The sequence below is a fragment of the Aulonocara sp. 'chitande type north' Nkhata Bay genome, linkage group LG18 (assembly GCF_057382095.1).
Source record: "Aulonocara sp. 'chitande type north' Nkhata Bay isolate Kocher_YH1m ecotype deep benthic linkage group LG18, A_spYH_male_GT1.1, whole genome shotgun sequence".
NCBI classification, from domain to species: Eukaryota; Metazoa; Chordata; class Actinopteri; order Cichliformes; family Cichlidae; genus Aulonocara; species Aulonocara sp. 'chitande type north' Nkhata Bay.
Window position 1 is genome coordinate 29,788,903 of NC_141361.1, and position 20,956 is coordinate 29,809,858.

Below are 20,956 nucleotides of genomic sequence, written 5' to 3' on the forward strand. Positions count from 1 at the left end.
TTTCGGTCGGTTGTGGGGAATTAAATTCTGACGTTTTACTACTGTGATAATATGGATCGGCATCTGATGTCTGTGTCTGTCTGTATGATGCACCCATACAATATAAAGTATGAATGCATTTTACTTAAAAGCTTCAAAGCCCTGATTCAAACTTCTGCAGTGAGTCTTGGCAGAGGTGTATCTGATATCTGTGTGTTGGTGTTGTTGCGTCATCATAAAATTTTTTTTCCAGGATCAAGATTGCAACTGACCAATTGTGTTGTTGTGATGTCATAGAATTGCAATGTGGGGGAAAACATGCCTTGGTTCAGATAAAACTCAAAACAAAAAGTAAGCATTTCAATAATTTTCTTTACTCATTTGTAGAATATGATCAATTTATTATTAGGTTTGCTGTTAGGCAAACATAGGTCACTCATGTTGGTTTGCTAGTGATAGCTTTTAAACCCATTAGCTAATTTTTGGCAGACAACCTAACTGGTCAGTTGCTATGCTGATGTTGAACCAACATTATTAACAACAATACCAACATGAGAATATCATGTAACCTGATGTAATCTTCATAAATGGCCAATGTTGTTGCTGGTATTTATACATGGACGTTATGTCTTATACAGCATGTGGTTGTATTCCGGTTTTGTATCGATGCAATCCAATACAAAGAAATAAAATACTGGGGCTTTTTCCTCCTGGGTCCCCAAAGTTTCTTCTGATCAGTGTATTTTAGGGCAGTCACATGTTTGCACCCGTGTTTTTCCACTTTGTATATTCCCTCACATTCCGATAGTTCCAAAGATCTCTCTTCAGGAATTTGCTGACTCTATCGATGCTACAATTATTATTCCTTATATTGATATGATGATTGTTATTCTCTTACTGATTAATAGTGATGTGATACCACTGATTTCCTTTCCGATACCAAGTAAAATTCAGGGTGGTATCGACGATACTGACCCGATACCGATACTTTGTAGAAAAACCTATTTTATTTATTGTATCTTTTATTGTATCTCAAATTATAGCTTCATAATGATTAAAGGGCATCAGATTACTTGTTTGTATCGCTTAATAATGCACAATTATCATATAGAAAAAAAAAACAACTGAAGTTGTGCGCTATTTGAACACCTTGCCTGCCTACAGCACTAAAGGACTCCGTGAGAGACGCCTGTCCCTCTCCTCTCCTCCTCTTCAGTTCCCCTCAACATAAGTTCGTCATATTCTGTGATATGATTTACTCTGAGGTGCTTCAGGAGTTTAGTAGTGTTGCCACAACAATGTTGCCAATGTAGCCAATCCAAATGATCTAGTTTCTTTCCACTGTGTTCCTGTAGATGATAAACTTACAAATTTACCCTAAATTACTAAAATATCGACATTTTAATCTCAGAATCGATTCTAGAACATAAATGACTGGTATCGGAGGAATCGATATTTCAGTATCGATCTGCACATCACTACTGATTAATTTAAAAACTGCAGCCAAAATGCACAGGAGGAATCGATGGTTCTGAAGAACCCATTTATTGCAGGCTGGTCCACATTGTCAGTTACGGTGTAGGGTTCTGAGGGATCTGGGGTTATGCCGGAGGTTATGCTGTAGATTTACCGCTGAAGAAGAAATCCCTACTAAGCAATAATTGATAACTTTTGTCTCCACCAAATTAACCAGCAACAAAAAAACCAAAACAAAACAAATAACGCTCGATAATAATGTCACACTAGCATTATTATACATTAGTAAGGTATTAATAAGGGCTTAATTCATCATTTATGTACCATTACTCCTCCTTAGTATGTAATTTAAAAATACAGATATGTTTATTCATCTGTTACATGTACAGCTATCACTGCTACTACAATGCTGCTCTTTATAATAACAGTCATAATAATATATCGGTATTTATAAATGGAGTAGTAATGCTATATAAATGATGAATTAAGCGCTTTCTAATACCTTACTAACACCTTAATAAGGCTTAATAGTGTGACATTATTATGAAGCGCTACCAACAAAACAAAAAAAGCAAGCAAACAAGGAAATTAACCACCCTGAAGTCAAGGTTTGGATGTTAGTCCACAAGCAACTGGGTGTTGTCACAGTACCCACAGTACCCAGTGTGTTTTTTTTGTTGAAGGAAAATTTCATACTCTGATCAGAGCACATTCAGTACTTGTTTTTGCAGGTAGCTTATGTGTTGGTGTCACGCAGCTAATGGCTCTGTTTTTATCACCGTGACTTTGTGACTCAACATGAGATGACACTCAATCTGTGCTTTGGCCTCTCTGACAGATTTGGTAGTGCTACGGCTCCATATCCAAACCTGCTAATCAAACTGTCACAGCACCCCACAAACATGCTAACAATGTGGTGAGACAGGTCCACGGGTGAGGGTAATAACATCATCACTCATATTAATAATGCCACAGGCTTTTCAAATGCCCTTTCTCTTTCTGACAGCATTAAAAAGATCGGGGGGGAAAAACAACTGAGGGCAAATCAATTTTTGCATTTGTACCTTGTTTCTACTTCGTTGTGGGAGAAGGAATACATTAATACAGTAATCACGGTCAAATCACACTCTGCTTAAGAAAAAAGAAAAAAAGGCAAGTGGGGGGGGAAAAAGGGAAAGGTAGGAGAGTAAGTACAATAGAGCTCTGATACAGGGAGCTGAGGAGAGACCAGACGCCGGGGTCTTAATATTGATAACATAGCGATAATGTCTGAGAATACAGAATGGGACACCAAACAAGAGCAGCCGAAAAAGAAAGGCAGGCACATCAGGCTGCACCTGTGAAATGGCTTAATGACAAAGGGAAGCTCTCTGGTGGTAGCAGCAGTAGCTGGCCTGAATTTTTTATAGTCGGCTTCATGGCGAGATAGCTGAGAGAGACAGCATGATATGCCTCACCCATGTTCCTCTGAGAGCAGTCTTTCATTAGCCTTCTTCCAACCCGAGGTGAGAGCAGTGGCCAGATGAAGTCAGGAGGAAATAAGAGTTGAAATTGTTTTGAGAAAGGGGGCCAAAAAGAAAGGGAAAGCTGCAAGTGTATTTATGGTCTTCTGAAAAATAAAAGCGTCCCATATTTGGCTGTTCTTGGGAGCTGTTCTGATGGATTTTGGGTAATGGAGTTTTGATGGATGCGCGGTGTCTGGCCGGTCCCGGGGTCTGAATTGAGGGCAAGTACCACTGATTTCACCCACTGATTTCTCGCCATCAGATATTGCAGCATCCCCTGCTTCTGGTGGTCTACAGCCAACATGTTTAATCCTCTCGCTAAATTGTTTAGGTGTGCAATATTGAATACCCCATAACCTTTTATAAGTTCTATAAAACAACTGCAAAACCACACAGGAGCCTCTGAGATCGACTTTCCCTAGGATCTCAAACATTCAAATTCCCACATGCACCCCCTCCCCCCTCACGTTTAAAAGGAGCAATTAGACGAGGTAAAATGATAATGTTTTCGTCTTTAGCATCCCTTTGGTAAACATTGCCGTTAGGATCAATTAACCAGCGGCTAATGAGCAAAGCGGGGGTCTGCCTCAATATTGCACCATTGTTCATTGGCCATTTTTAATTAATGGCTTTTGAAGTAAAAATCGCAAAAGTTTTTAATTGTTTTTCTTTTCCACTGGTGGAAGGAGGGGGGTGGGGGTGGGGTGGGGGGTGTCAAGATCAGAGTGTTAATTATAAAGTAGGGGCTTTAAAAGTGAGAAGGATTTAGACTTTTAATTAAAGAGGAATTTGATGCGACCAACAGACTGAGTTCAGTTGCCGCACAATCCCCCGTTATTCTCCCCTGGCCGTTGTCGTCTATCTGCTCATCTTCTCCTCGGTTTTGCAGCCCTCCATCTTCTGCCACTCATTTTGCTCTCACTCCACCCCTGCATGGTGTTGATTTCTGCCCGTCTTACGGGGTGTTGCTATCAGAAGCCGGATTAGGGACTTTGAGCGCTCTGCTCTCAAATGGTAAAGATGAGGCCTGGGTGGGAAGGAGAAGCGGGAGCGGGTTGGAGGTAGGGCGGTGGAGGTGGTGGCGGGGGCAAGGGGGGATGGCTCAGTCACTCCATCGGATTTCCAAGATTGAATTAAAGAGCTTTAGACGAATCAGAACCCTTTTGGACATGTTCGCAACGTTGCCTCCTCCATTTTCCACCCTTCTCTTTCCGTCTCATCCTCTTACAGCCTCGCCAGCTTCTCCTCCCTTTGCCTCTCCATCTCCCTTCCTCCTCATCTGTTCTCCCCTAATAGCGCATAAGATTGTTTTCATAGCAGTGATAAATTAGGCTGAAGTGATTAGCATGGCGTGAAAAGTGATTACATACTGTAGCTTTGCTGATTTGTCGAACAGATGCCCTCTACCAACTAAACTTTGGTAGGTTACAGTGTTAAACTCCATCTCCCCCACCCACAGCTGGAGATCCCAGCAGACATATACAGGTTAATTGCCTCGATTGTGGATATAGCCCCACCATACCACTGGGAGTGCAGCCTGCAGTTCATTTGTTATTGCGGTAGCTGTTAACAGTCGTGCCTGTTGGCGCACGCCTCTTTTGGCAGTGTAGTTCTTACATAAATAGGGGGGGTGACTGAAAAGTAGTAGCAGCTGAGAAGCAGCAGTGACATGGGATGTTGACTCATGATGCCGTCAGCTGATTCAAATACCGATGAAGTTGTTAAAATTAGAATATAAGAGCACAATATTTGCCAATCACCAGGATTAATGGGTTGGCGGTATAACTTCCATCAGAAGCAGCGGGATGTGAGACAAAGAGCTGCTGTTTTTTTTTTTTTTTTGAGGAGCCTCATCATCAGGGGTGGAATAACATGAAAGAATAGAACTAGAGAAATGGCTGACCTCCTGTTGTCTCACCCCTTCCGCCCGTGTTGCTGTGATTACGCCAATCACTGTCATTAGCATTCACCGCGATTAATGTGATTTCTCATGCTTTGTTGCATGCATGCTAATGACGAGCGCCCCAGCTCGCTTCTCATTTCAGCAGCGCAAACTCTCCACAGCTCTCCCTCGAAACACTCATCTGGCACCGAATTAACTCCTCGAGCTGCACTGTATTAATACATGCAGTGCAGCCGGCAAATCCACTGCTGATTAAGACAACAACCTGACCCAGCATTCATCTACACTGGAATCAGCGCTTATCAATTTTAGCTCAGTGTGATTCTCATCTTTCATCCGTCTTTCTCTCTTCCCTTAACCCCCCACCCCCGATTTCAAACAGCAGAAAAGAGGAGGAGGAGCTGGGATTACCATACGTCAATCTCTCCCCTCATCCCTCCACCTTTTTAACTTTGTTGCTTCTCATCTCATCACGTGGGCGCTCTCCTTATCTGTTTATCCCACTCTCGCTAATCTTCATTTTTTTTTCTTTTTTACCCGCTTCTATCCCGTGCTCTCCGCATTAATGCCTTTTGTTGCCTTTATCTGACTCTTAATGTCTCCCACTCTCGTGTACCTTGGTTTTGCTCAAGGTTTCTCTTCAGTTCTACATAAAGCAAGTTCTTTATGCAGTAGACTGAGTGCATAGAAACTAAGAGATGCATTTTGGCTAGTAGTTTATGGCGGCATCAAGTATTAAGGTCTCTGGGGACAATTTTATTACACAAACAGGATTTGGAATGTTTATCTGAGTAGAGGGACATGTGCTATTATTGTGAGGAGATTATTGCACTATATATGTATTCAAGAAACCAAGCAGCCTGTTCTGCTATAGCTGCAACCTCTTATGCCCATGCTATATTTTTAGCACCATCCCTATGTTTTTGTTATTATTATTTTTAAATAAAATATCAAATTTCACATAGATTGTAGTGAAATTGTGCACAGATGCTTACAGCCCCCTAACTGACTAGTAATGAGTTGAACTTTGTGGAGAGGAATGGTGTCCCATTCTTCTCTGATCTGATCTGATCACGTCTTCTTTGTCATCTTTTATTATTTCATGACTTCTTTCTTTCTTCCACTGCAGAGCCATGCTGCTGTTATAGATGCAGCATTTGGTTTAGCTTTGTCTTCTTGAACTATGCTAGGCCTTCTATGAAATGAGTCACCTGGATGGGAGCATGTAGCTCTAAACACTTGTCATCACTGATGTTGCATTTCTAGATGTGCACACTGCCAATTTCACAGGGATAAATAATTCTAATACTAATAGTAGTAATAAAGAGGAGACTGAAAAGAATATAAAATTTCTGCTCGACCGCAGAACAGTTTTGCACTTGAGCTTTAGCCCAAAGCAGATAGTAGTGTTTCACATACGATTCCTTGTTTCTGTGATAGAACTTTAGCCTGCATTTGTGATTGGACATAGATTTCTGAAAGTGAAGCCCTGCAGTGATTTCCAGGATCATGCCTGTTTGTGATCACAGGAATTCGGTATTGATTTTTGGCCTTGTTCCTTGTGCACACCTTCTCCAGATTCTCTGAATCTTTTAATGATATCATACATTGCTAATGAAACATTGTTTAGTAATTGAGGAACACTGTTTAGAAATTGTTCTGGACTTCATAGATGGACTTTTTTGCAGATTGGTGAACTCTGGCTTTCTAACATGTTCTTTTTATGGCCTATCATGTTTCTGACCTGTTTGCAGGTAATCTAATTAGTTGCTAAATGTTCCTGCAGCTGTTTCTCTTTAGTACCACAAATGGTTCCAGCTTTTTGTTCCCCTAACTTATTTGAAATGTTTTTCTCCTATCAAATTCGAAATGAGCTAATATTATTCAGGACATAGTAAAACATCTCACTTTAAACATTTTGTGTGTGTTTTTGTGTTCTTTTGTGACTAAAATACAGGTTTATGAGATTTGCTTATCATTGCATTGTGTTTTTATTTGCATTGTACATCCAAACTCATTGGGAATAGAGATTATATTTGCATAGGTCCTCTCAGTCTTATAATAATCTTAAAGCTCAAAGTAGAGCAGTCAGTCTCACTGTAATATCTGCACATTCACAAGGAGAAGGGTTCTTAAGCAGTTTGAGACCAGCAACCCATAACATAATGTACCATCTGTACTCTTAGACGCCACTAGAATTAAAGTTTAATATTAGTAATCTAAAAGTTTTGAAAATTAAGATCTTATATCTATTAAGTGGACACAACATAAAATAAGATTTCTCTCATAGTAGGGAAAATTCCTCTGTTACGTTGTTAGTTAAAAATAAAGTTTAACAAACACATCAATACACACAGACACACACACGCACACAGGGATAACTGCTTCAACCAAGTAGACTAGAAAGTAGTGTAATTAGAGCAGCCATGTGTTCCTGTTGTCCGCAGCTGTCGGTGTGTGTCTGAGTAAAACGCCTTTTTTTAGAGTTTGTGTCAGAAGAGAAAAGGAGCGTTTCGTCCCTCGCTTTTTCTGTGCATGTGTACATATTTCTAAAGGTAGTTTTTCCACCGGGAGCTACTGTATTGTGTTTTGTTTTTCTCATTCGAAGGCTCACTTGACGCAGTACAACATTCATCATGATTACGCCGCCCCGATAATGAAACACAGTGGAATTAACATTCATTGTCCCTCCCCATCCGCTGGGAGCCTAAAATGTAAATGGGAAGGCTTTACTGTGTTTCAGTGGAATCAAAGTGTGATTCAAGGAGACCTCGTGCGACACTTCTTTGAAACAAAGTGAGTTAGTCAACTGTATATTTAGCTGAACATGGCCTTTGTAGTTGTTAAGTGTAGCAGTGTAGTTAACAGTGAAATCTAGAAGACTGGAAAACTGCAGAGATCCAACATGAAGAGCATTTAGTGCGCAGGGATGTTATTTTCCCATCGTAGCGCTTGTGGCCAAGGCTTTTGCTAATTAAGTGGGGGAGATTTTCTTTTTTTTTTTCTCTGAGTCACAAATGACTTTTATTGGCACAACTTGGACAAAAAGGAACATATTTGGATTTTTAAAAGTGCACCTAATTATACTGCTGGTTGCTCATGCATTGCGTTTGTTGCTGTACTTCTCCTCAGCTCAGCCTGTGCTTTTAACTCAAATGCTACGCTGGGGTTTTGAAGTTGAAAATAACCATCAGGTGTGCATTGGACAAGACAAGTGCACCCCCCCACACACACCACACACACACACACACACACACCACCACGAACATAATATATTTCCTATCATAACATGCTTTTGTGCTGCATTTGACCAAAAGAAGCTGAGATGAAAATAGCATTATTTTATTATTTTCTTTATGTATTTTCAAGGTGTTGAGTCAGAGGTCAGGGTTTCCACTTTAGCTTTTCAATTTATTAATTCCTCTCTGTGGTGCTTTGGCCAGCCAACAGTCTACACTTTTGATTCTGTTGATGGTTGTGATAAGTGCTTTCAGAACCCTGAAGGGCAGAGAGGGAGAATGAGTGTAATCCAGTACAACTAGCAAAAGTCATCAAATCGCAAACTCTGAAAAGGTAAAAATTTGAAAACTGCTTTTGAAAAACAAGGTGCAAAAATGCACATTTAGGTGTAATCCTTTCATGAGGCTGTGTTTCTTTTTTTAATGTGCTTACCGATTTCTTGAAGTGTTTGGATGTGTCAGACTGGAAGTGTTATGGTGAGTTTGTACCCACGGAGTGCGGCGAGCAGGTAAGGACACTGCTCAGGGTTAACGGGCTGGGTTGAATGCAAAAGTCCCAAGAGCCCTTTGAAGAGAGAGCGAGAAAAAAATATCTGAGTGTGAGAGGTGGAAATGGAAAGAGAAGGAGATGGAGGGAGAGCTGTGAGGGCGAAGCAGAAATGACCTCTGCAGTTCTGTTGATGACATGAAGCAGAATAAGAGGAGAGATGAGGGAAAAGAAGGGAGACAAACTGAGCAAGGAGGATTAAGAAAGCAGCTGGTGAGGATGATCCAGAGGAGAGTCTGGGAGGAGAGAAGGAGAGAGAGAAAGAAAGAGAGAAATAAGAGAGAAAGGAGGTGGAAGCTGAAGAAGAGGGAGGTGCAAGAGATTGATGAGGGAGAGTGAGAAACTAATTCTCACTTCACTCTGGGCTGGAAGATTAAGGAAGATTAGAGAGATAGAGTGAGGTAGGGAGAAAGATGGGGTGATAACTTCTACCACATGCCACAGAAAGATCTTTGAATGCCTAATACCCAGAGAGAGAGAGAGCGACAGAAAAAGAGTGTGTGAGACGGGGAGATTATGAAACATAATAAGAGGTAAAAAAACAACATACAAAGTGAATGAGCTGGGGAAGAGAGAAAGACAAAAAGCCAGAGTGACAAGAGAACCGATAGATAAAGACGGAAGCAAATCAGGCTCAGAGGGGTCCTAACAGTCGTGATCCCTGATATTATAAATGTCTTTATAGCCGAGTCCGTTTCTAGGAGTGTGTTCTAATTCATGTCATGGGAGTGTAGATGCAAAATCCAGGTCATCTATATACCTCTCCAGCATTCGCGTTCACTGAGTCTTCCCATTGGGATTCATTCTCCTGTACTGAGCCGGTCTGTGTGGCGGTATCTTTTACACTCTGTTCTCTTTTACTTGCAAAAAGGGAAGCCTATTTTCCATTCCCTGCCACTGACATCTATTTATTCTCTCTCTTGACTGTTTGAACAGCTATAGGCTGCCATGCATGTTTTCAGGAGGAAAGGGGTGATGGGGCGAATGCATAACACACGGGTAGACACAGGTGCGTGGATGTATATGTGCTTGCACACATGCACGCGCATATATATAAATGTGTGTGTGTGTGTGTGTGTGTGTGTGTGTATATATATCTTATGTTGTGGTTGACAAATGTGTGTGTCCTCATGCTGGAACACATGCCTGCTGCCACAGAAGTTTTCTGTAGGAAATGAGGAAGCAAGGAAAGAGAGGGGAAAAGAGAGGGAGAGTGCTGCAGTGGCAGACTCAATCCGTCATGCAGGATTACAGTGTAAGCTTCTCCACGGCCATAGATGCGGTTTTATGGAAGAAACACAAGGCTTTTCTAAATGCAGTAGGCCCTCCTATCCTTGCTTCATATTAGAAACAAAAGCAGAGGGTGGAGGAGGGCCATGAGGCTCCTTCCTCCCCTGCGATCTTTGCTGCCTGATGGCTGCTATCTCTGAGGACTGATTGAGCATCCTTGATGCACTGTGGGATTTCCAGGGAACAGCTTAGGAGTGACCTTGATTCTCACCTCTGTGCCCTCACGCACTGGAGGTGTGATTGTTACTGCACCTATCCTGAGGCAGAAGTGACCTTGGAATGTGACAAAAGGCTCATAGCTTTGTTCCTCTTTGAAGCTGGGATTGGTAGGAGGTGATCTTATGCATTTGAAAAAATATTTTTTCCTTGCATGTGTCTCGTGTGTGTTTGAGAGAGATCTGCCCCTCACATCTTAAACAGAATTTATAGTTGCTGTGCTGGAATGATGCCAGAACATCATTCCAAACATTACACAGCATGAATGCGCCCCGCAGGGAAAAAATCGCCCTGAAAATACAACTCTGCCAAACTTTGATCTCCTCCATCGCCCTGCTACACACCACTGAAACGGGCAAACGCAGCTTGGAAATCTTCCCTCAACATACACCCACAGCCTTGTTGTACTTCTTTGAACTAGCACAGAGAAAGGTCCCAATAAATACAATGCTGCCACAAATATTGGAAAGTAAAAAGGGGTTAGTGTGCCCACATAGCAGAGGCTGACGACTGCCTCGCAGGAGAGCGAAACAACCGCCGCATCGCTGATGCTTCGCTGGATGCTGTGCAACATCTTGCTGCACAAAGCACTCTGCAGTTTTAATTTTCACATCCTTTATCCGATCCTCACCCAAGGTGGCCCCGCATTATAACCTGCCAGAGATACCGACTTAAACGTGTCGCAATCTGCTTTGTCTCCCTGAGCCGCTCGAAAGTAAACACAACAGCGAACTGACCCAAATGGAGAGCGACAAAAGCGAAATGAATCTGAGATTGGCTCGATGTCATTAGAATTACAAAAATATAGCAGGAAAAGACCTAGGGAGCATGAAAGTCATACACGGAGAGGAGGGGAGGGAGATATATGCTAATGAGGCTGGGACTTATTGACTTCAACTAGGGAGGATTAGAAGCTGTGACAGAACAAGCTTCCAGGCCTGTTCAACCAGCGGAGCCGAGGCGTGAATGCAGCAGGCTACGATAAGGGAGCAGGACACAACAACATCCTTGGGATAGATGGTTCTGACAAAATGCAGATACAAGTCGGTGCTGAATAGATATCAGAAAGATTAGTACCACGTTGTGTTGTTGATTTGGTAAAGCGGTCAATCCGGGACAGGTGCTTCCAGGGTCTTAAAGTTGGAACCAGGGATATCCGTAAAAATTATAGTTGGATGTGGCAGTCACAGGCAGCAGTGTCATTACATCTCGGCTATTTGGGACTCACATTTCAGTCACAGTAAATGCATCAAAACACATCTGAGATATCTCAAGTTTTCCCCAGTTCCCGTACTGGAGGTCACTGCTGCTGTCAGTTACTTCTCGAGGGGTGTAGTCTGTATGTTTGCCTCCACAATAACGTATTTTGACAAGTAACTGATGAATAAGCATGAAAATTGGAATAGACATACATTGCCTCCTGAGAATGAACCATTGACTTTCATGGCGTGCATTGACTTTTGGAGCAGAACACCTGTCCTAGTGATTTCCCTACTGAGTTTCATCTGATGGTTTATCCTTTGGGAACACTCGAGCTTTCAGTGTATTCTTGGATTTCTGGGCCCAAACTTCTGGTTCTTTAAACTGATCGATTTACCATAAGTTAATTTTTTATAAATAATTTAATAAATGTGATTTCTTTTCCAGGTCACTGATAGATGATGATTTCATGATCACATTTTGTGCAGTGTTTGTGGCTCTTTCCAAATTGGCTCCACATTACTATCTGCCAGAGATAGTGGCAACCACAGCCTGCTCAAATGCGACTGATGTAACTATAACATAATAACAAAGGCTGCAGCAATATCGACATATTTTTATGATATGGTAGAATTTACTATATTACCAGCTGCAGGTTGACATATTTACCCTCTATTGAATGAACTGCTTTCAAATTTGGCATTGACATTTATGTTCTGCACATAGAATTTAGTGGAAATTCTAATCTGTCCATGACTAAACCTGCAGAAATAATTATTCCTATTAGCGTCAGCTATACTTAGTGTTAAGTGCTAAGTAACAAATATGTGCTACATGAAGGGGACGTTTTTGTCAGTTTGCAAACAAAAAAAAATATCATTTACAACCCACCCAAAATTCCAGTGTTAAAAAGTGTGGGTGCTTTCAGACACTGGTTGACAAGCTAATAAGCACTAAAGCGTTGTGATGCCTTAAGCACGGAATTACTGTGGCTCTAGACTTTTTACATATTTGCAGCTGCAAACAGATATTCATTTGTAGTCAGTCAAAGTATAAATTTCAGAACTATACCACCTTCCCCCCAAAAACCCCACAGCATGTAGGCATTAACACGAAATCTAAAGCAAACATGTTCTGTGATTGAGAATCATCCCAGAGGGGCCATTACAAACTGAACAAACACTCTTTCATCATCAAAATATTACACACCTGTTTCTCCAGCAAGCCCCACCAGAGAATATTAGTGGAAGCCAAAACCCTGAACACCTGTGGAGAACACACTCAAAGAAAAAATTTTCAGTGCGCAGCAGAAGCATTGCATCAGAGGACATTAAAAGTAAGGCTGCTCGATCTTTCCTCTTTTCACTCTCTCCCCGCCTGGGTGGGAGATAAACATGAAAACGATCTTTAACTGTAAGCTGAAAAGAGATTTGTGCCGATTAAGGTGGAAGATGGAGTGTCATTATTCACTCGCCTCATTGGTCGGTAGCCTTGGTGCTCTTCTAAAATGTGCCATCACCTTTCCAATGCATCACATATAATCACAGACAACCTTGCACGTGTTGTGCTTATTAATCTCTGAAACGACCCTCTCCCACCTTACCGTGTCCTCTACGCTGCCTTGTCCAACCTCTAAGCCTTCTGAAAGGAACACCCTTGAAAGGCGAACGGCAGACGGAATGAGAAAAAGATGTTGTGAATTAAACCTGGCCGTAAACGTCTTCAAGCACTTTGCAGTGAAGCAGCTACGTTTCTAATGATGACTACCTTTATTGACCTAAGCTATCATGCTCTGCAGCTCACAAAGATGACAGGTGGGAATAAACAGAGTCAATGCAAATCAGCTCTTTCAGTGGGTAATTTTCATCCACCTTTTTCTCTAAAAGCCTGCAAATGTGTCGCTTTTTTCAAAATTTTCACACGCACACACACACACCCACACACACATCTTAATGCACATACTGTTTGCACATGCACGCAACTTTGGGGAGATAAAGTCCATCTGCAATTCCCGAGGACTTCTGCTGAAATGTCAGTGCCAGTGTGTTGAAAGGATCAGATAGCTTTTTGATGTTGCGCATGCAGTCAGGCAGAAGAGGACGAGAGACAGGGCTGATAGGCATCAGGTGTAATTTTGGTAACTGCTTTGGCAGCTGATGACTCACCATTCAGAAGACGCAGACAGAGCACCAACCTAAAGAGAGATTGGCTGAAGTCAGATGAGCTGCCTGACACACACACACACACACACACACACACACACACACACACACACACACACACACACACACAAACCCAAAACATCCCCTGACCTTTGTGCATGAAGATCATTGGAGCTGATCTCCACCTTCAACTACTCAGCAGCGAAACAGCGGAAAGGCCTAAAGGTAGATGTCAGATGCTGTTATAGTCCAGTGACACAATAATAATTTGTTGCAGCCATATGATGCGGACAGCAGTATCAGCCACCCTGACAAGAGCTGAATATGTTAGTTAAGGTTTTACTTTGGTGCTGATTCATAAACCAGAAAATAATTGTCACTAACTAACTTTACCAGCTAACTTTAGATGAATTATAAAACACCTAACGTGCACACACACACAGAGGAAGCATTAGGAAGTATGCAGTAGTATGCACATGCAGAATCTAGACATGACAGTCTTGTGACTGTCATGTCTAGATTCTGCATACTTCCTACGTCCGCATTAAGGCCATAGAGTGGTGGGGTCGGGTGGGGTGTGGGGGTATGGAATGGATGGGTGTCAACGTTTTTCAAAGAGCTGGGAGAGACGAGAATAAAATAAAGCATTTGGCACAGTGTTAATTTTGGCCTTTTTAGCAATAATGCACACAGTCTGCTTTTTATGCATAATTTATAGTTTTAAAAGGCCTGAACGGTGAGCAGAATTTAGCAGTAAATCAGAGTCCTTCAGTGGGTCAGTGCTGTCACTGTTGGTATATCCACAAGCTCTTAGCCAGCACTTTACCTTATGGCCAGACAAATCAGACTTAGAACTACTTGAACCATTGCCAAAGCAGTAAAATATAGGCCACAAATGTTGTCCCTGTCATGACCCTACTGGCACGTCTCCTGGCACTGTGATTCTCTGGACTGTCTCCTGTCAAGATTTATTTGATCTTTATTGCACCTCTCACAGTTTATATACTGTAGCTTAAGATAAAGCAGCAGCAGCAATAGCAGCAGCGGGCCTCACATTTTCTGTGCTCAGTAGAGCTCGATCTGTTTGTACCCGTGTAAATATTTACATCTCTAAATTGAAACTGGTTGCAGTATTTGTGTAGAGAATATTGAATATTCGCACAAAGATGCCGGCTGCCTTAACTGTTGTATAGCTAAATTAAATGCAGATGTAAAGGATGAAAATTGAATAATATATGTCTAAAGATGCTGCTCCATACAATCCTATTAAAGTTGCTAAAGCTTACCCTGGATTCCTCTCACTTCCTTGTTTTTGGTTCCACAGAGCATGAAAGATCATTTTGCAGCTGCTATTTTTGCAATGATTAATTATATATGAAATACTTGTGCGCATCACATGATGAAAGTTGCAGTTTGGAGTAAAATTGCTTTACAGTTCATGTGTGGGGGTTTAAAATCAAACTTATTCCAGCAAAACAGCAAAACTCCCACTTCTGAAACAACAGTGGTGTTTCCCTAACCCAACATCACTGTGATCTGATGGAGAAAAAAAGACTTCCAGGGCAGCTAGATAAAGTTTCCTGATGTGGGTATAACATTTACTTTGGCACTATTTTTCAACCCTTGTTGGCAAGCACAGCAGTAAGATGTTTTTTGTAATTGGTCACCAAGTTTGCACACATCTCAGGAGGGATTTTAGCCCACTTCTCTTTACTCTAAATCCTTTGACAACTCAAAGCTTCAGATCCCTCCACAGATTTTCTATAGGACTGAGGTCTGGAGACAGACTCCATGACTTTAATGTGCTTCTTCTTTGGCCATTCCTTTCTTGACTTGGCGGTATGTTTTGGGTCATTGTCATGCTGGAAGCTCCATCCACAATCCACATCAGTGTTCTGTCTGAAAGATGGAGGTTCAAAGATTTCCTGTACCCTGTGCCACAAAGAATAATGTTTCCACCTCTGTCCTTCTTTAGGTCATACTCAACTTTTCTCTTCCTTCAAACACAGCGGGCCACATCGCTGCCAAAGAAAACAATTTTAATTTCATCTGTCCACAGCACTTTCTCCCGAGCCTTCTGTGGATCATTTACATGTTCAGTGGCGAACTTAAGACGAGCCGATACATGGATGTCCTTGACACGGGGGACCTTCTGGGCACCGCAAGATTTCAACCCCTTACAGCAGGGGCAGGGAACTCCAGGCCTCGAGGGCCGGTGTCCTGCAGGTTTTAGATGTGTTCTTGATCCAACACAGCTGATTCAAATGACCTCCTCAATATGTCTTGAAGTTCTCCAGAGGCCTGGTAATGAATGTTGACCCAGGGTGAGATCTAAAACCTGCAGGACACCGGCCCTTGAGACCTGGAGTTCCCCACCCCTGCCTTACAGTGTAGTGTGTTACCAATGGTGTTCTTGGTGACTATGGTCTCAACTGTTTTCTCTGAAGAAACAAGTTCCTCGTGTGTATTTCTGACCTGATCCACATGGAGCACCAGGCACCAGGCAGCTATTTGGCCATTTTATACATCGGGAATCCTCGTGTAGTCCATTCCAGCCTCGTGCAGGTACAATCTTTTCCCGGATGTCCTTTGGCAGCTCTTTAGTCTTGCCATGGTGGTGTACAGATTAGTATGGACAAATCTGATTCTGTGGACGTGTGCTTTATACGCATAAGATGTTGAGATCAGGATTATCTGTAATTGATTGATTGACAGCCAATCTGTGAGAGCCAGAGTTCTGGCTGGGCTGTAGAGGAACAAATATTAATTTCACCACATGTAAATCAATTCATAACTTTTATGTAATATGTTTTTTTTTCTATGTTTTTGGTTGTTATTCAGTCTTTCTCCATTAAAAGAAAACAACCATAAAAAATTAGAGATGGTTCATTTCTTTGTAAGTGAGGAAACTTCAGCAGGAGATCAAATAATTATTTCCCCCACTCTATGTGGAGCGTGTGGAAAAATATTACTTGAGAAAAAGGGGCAGCTTTTAAGTTGCATTCAAAGCTGCGTTTTGCTAAATGACCAAATAGGATGCTGGGCTGGTGTAACTGGCTTTTTACTCTTGTGTCATAATAGGGCAGGCATTCAGCAGCTTGGATTTAGGTGGTAGCTGACCTCAGTGCTCTTAATGTCAGCTCCTTCTCAGCACAAGACTGCAGTACAATACTTACCTGTAATGCAGCAGCAGTTTGGATCTTTAATTTTTTTCTTTTTGTTGTTTTTTTTTTGGAGGTGGGGTGGGGGTGGAGTTTCTCTACCTCCTGTGAAAACAAATCTCTTTTTGTGTTCTCCACCTCCTGAATTGGTACACTGTGCAAATACAGTATTTGGTTTGCACACCGCTCCTGGATTACAGGTTAGAATTGTGCTTTTCGTATTTGCCTTCTCAGGGAACAAGTGTGTGCAAGCGAGAACAGCGACATACAAAGTGCCAAGGTGACAAGTGGACCCAGTTACTAAGCACGAATCACAGATGGATTTATGAGAAGCTGCTTCCAGACGTTTCTGTGCATTATTGTAAAGATAATTCAACACGAGCGAACGCTCACGTCTCGTGTTTGCTGTTTTCGCTGCATGTTCTGTATTTTAAATAGCCGCATTCTTGCTTTATGTTCTACAAGCTCTGACTCTTGCCTTTCATTGTAACCCCATTGATCTAGCTGAAAGCCTAGCAAATCCAAAAACCCCTGCTGCCGCTCTCTTATACTGAGTATTTTTAGTCTTAATCTCACCAACAGGCAAACAGCCACCCCTAAGTGGACTGAATTTCACCGCTCTTGAAGCCATGCAAAACTGTAAATTCATAGCATTGCTTTTTATTGCAAAAAAAGGAACAAAAAGAAAACAAAAAAACAGGGTTGTCACATTGTTTGCCTTGCACTTGTTTCCCTCTTTGCACTCCATAAAATAGCCTCTGGAGCGTTTTTGTGTCCGTAGGCTCGTGCTGTACACCCCCCATGAGAGGTTAGCACCTGCTGTCAGTATATCAGTAAGGGTGCGATAGAGACAAGGCTGGGGACACAAGCGAAAAAGATATTCATACATTAACAGATGAAAGCTTCTGTTGCTTTTCACCTCCTCACACTCTGATAGGTCTGCTTTTATCTGCCAAAGCTCAAGGCGAGGACAGAGCTGCTTTATGGCGCTTTGCACTTCAAAACTACCTGGTTGGTCTTCCAAGGAGGGCCCCGCTTCCCTGCAGCAGCCACCCATCAGCACCTCGCATCCTCTTCTCACGCAGATGCTTACACGCGCTCCACCATTCCACCAAACATTCCTATTTTTCCTTCATTTTTGCCCTCCTCCCCCTAGAGTTAGCCTTTGTTACTCTATGCATAATTCTTTTGGGGATGGGTGCGTTTTCTCTTCCCTCCTGGTGAAAGAGCGCTCCCTTTCTTCTCTTTGACTTTATTGTGTCCAGACAGGGAGTCCCCAGAGCTTTCTTTATTTTTCACACTTGCCCAGATATATACTGTGTTTTCAGGGAGAATTCAGTGTGGATGAATAAGGCTTTGTGAGGTTTGTGCGTGCATGTAAATGAGTAAGTTTTTTAAAAAGAATGTTTAGTCAATAGGGCTTGGCATGTCTGGGTTTGCTCATGGTTGTGGAGAAGGCTTGGATGGCCGTGTTGCTCCTGTGGTGGTGTTCTACCTCTCCAGGGGCTACTGGGAGAAAAAGAGGATAGACAGAAAGCAAGAGGGGGAATTGTAATTAAAATTTTCAGTCTTGTTAAGTTGGTGACAGCTTGCAATCGATGGCAAGAATCTGCCTCCAATACTAACGAACTAAAAGATCATTGGAGTTTTAGGTGGGCTGGGACCAGTAGAGGGAAAATAATTAAGATATTTATGGCCTCAATTAATCAGTTCACTGAGAAACTTGCTGCAGGAATACAGTACAGTTGGAAACTCTGAGAATGTACCTCAACTATATATTTTCTAAAACTCTAATTAGGAAGCCAGAGCTCCCTGAAGCAGCGAGCAGTATGACCTTATCATCCTTATTTACTCCTGAAATCCTAGTAGAGGCTATGGTTGAGATCCCCGTCCTGATCCATGCTGGTTTCACAAGGATGAAAACAGCAGTTTTGCCATATTACATTATAAAACTCTAATGAGGAAATATGAGCTCCCTTGTGATTCAAACTGCAGCACCCAATTATCCTTACTTACAGCTGCACAGGCTGATACACCCAGGTTAATGGCATAACAGAAGCTCTCCCCAAGGTGCTCAGCACAATGTGAAAGGCTGTGACATAGATCAATACATTATATCAGTGCGTCGACTCGGTTCTGGGGAATTCTCTCCTTCTGAAAATGCTGTAAAAAGATAAAAGAATGAAAGAATGAAAGTGGTGCTTCAAAGGAAAACGTCACATTGACAGAACCTCCCACGCGAAAATGTTTTAAATTTGTGCTCAGCTGGCGAGCGCCATGTTGATATTCTGCCCCTCATCCCGCCACCTGCCCCGGGCTTGTTAACAAGGTGCCCGTGGCAATGATTGCCTGGCCATCAAACTCCCAGCTGATAAGTTCCTCCGGGAGAAGCGGAGCTCTGTCATTGAATTCACCCCTGATCACCTCCTCATGCTGTACATTTGAGATAACGCTCGGCCATACCCGGCCTCGCATCCTTGGTAACGAGCGCTTTATATATGAATTATTCTGTAAAAATCCCCCCAGCATTTTGCAGCTACTTTGTGTAAGTGCGGGATGTATATTATTCGCTGCATTTGATAATTTGTTGACAGGATTTATATGCACAATTACGGTGTTGTAGCCTGTCATCAACATGGTATCCGGCGAGACACCTGTCACTTCCAATGTTGCAAGGCCCAAGAATGAGATTGGCTGAATGATTGAAGCCTGAGTGCAGTGAGGGTGAGGGACACAGTGACAGCACTGTGATTGACACAAATGAGAGAGAGGAGGAGATGATGGAAGGGAGCGAGGAGAGGACGGGATACTAAAACAATAGCAGGTTAAGAGAGTGGATAGAGGGAGATTTACAGATAGGCCGTAGAAGAGACAGGTGGCGAGTGGGAGAGGTGGGAAAAAAGCAGAGGACTGGGTGGGTGGGTGGGGGATGGGGGGGAGGGTGCTCTCTACAGTTCATCAAAAAGGTTTACTTAGAGAAAGAGAGTGCTGGGAGACAGGAAGCTGAGAGGAAGATGAGAGAGGAAAAGGGTGAAAACTATTCCAGGAGGAACATCCCAACTTCAGTCATGCCCCAGTGAATGTGCTGACAGGGTCTGTCTGTGCCACAGCGGAGCAAGTGTCATACACGCAGACACACCACAACACACTGCACAGGGCAAGAGGAAACTGCCACTGCTTAATCCACAACACACAGCATACACAGCATGTGTAAGCTTTAAATGCAGTTTTGTAGCATTTGCTGGATTAGCCCACAGGTTTACTGAGATTACTATTCATGATTTAAAATTGTTGTAGTTTGTCTTCCATGATCCCGAAGAAAGAAAATGACCTCGAGAATGATGTTAAGAACTTGGGATCAAGTGTTTGAAAGATGTGAGAATTTTACCAAGAAGCCGTGAAATGTGGCCGTGATGTCCACGTGGGGTGTCCCCATAGACTCACATGTTCAAACGTCCATTCTTTAATGCAGTCTTGGTCTTTGTAGCCCTGTCTTTAATGTCCGAGTTGGACCAATTCGCTCTGTTTATGCCTCTTTGTCTGTTATTGTTAATGTATAATTAATCCAGTTATAAAGTGATAGAAGTTTTAGCTCCAATTATTGGTTAGAGAAAGTCGAATATTTAGAAGTGTTTTAATAATTTGTTTGTGTTTGTGTGAATCAAATATGGATTTATGGATCCAGCTTGCTAATCTTCCTAACATTGGCTAATAACTAATACCCCCCCCCCCCCCCCCCCCCACACACACACACACACACACACACAAAACAAAAAGACAATCAAACAATAATAATGCTAAAGTGACACAACTGCGCCGATCTTTTATCTACAGTGTATGGGATTTATTAATCAAAGATGCCTATTGAATTGACACGACTGAATTGCTGTGTCAGAGCGGCATACCAGCAACTAAAATGTTACATCGCTCCCCGCTGCTTTGGTTTTGACCGTTATTCTATCTCACGCGATTTCTCCAACATCTTGAAAGTGTTTTAGCGAATCACTGGCATTTGGAGTTGAATTACACCGTACACATGCTCGTCTGCCTTTGCACGCGTAGTAGCAATAAAAAGGTTTTTATGTTAATGCAATCTGGGAAATAGTCACATTATTGACTTGTCAGATGTGTGGGCTGATGTTACTGAAACACTACTGAAGGGCTCCTGCTCTTATCTTTAAACAAGCACACTGATTGATATCTGACATTTTGATTTGGCGTAGGATTTCCATTTGAGGCTTGAGTGCTTGAGAGACATGCTGAGATTCAGATGTTTAC

The 20,956-nt window shown here is 42.3% G+C and overlaps 1 protein-coding gene across 2 annotated transcripts in view; it reads left to right on the top strand.

Annotated features, from left to right (window-relative positions):
• The window catches only part of cdh24b (cadherin 24, type 2b), a 155,872-nt gene that overhangs the window by 32,982 nt on the left and 101,934 nt on the right, over positions 1-20,956 (top strand). The gene's annotated exons all lie outside the window — the stretch shown is intronic.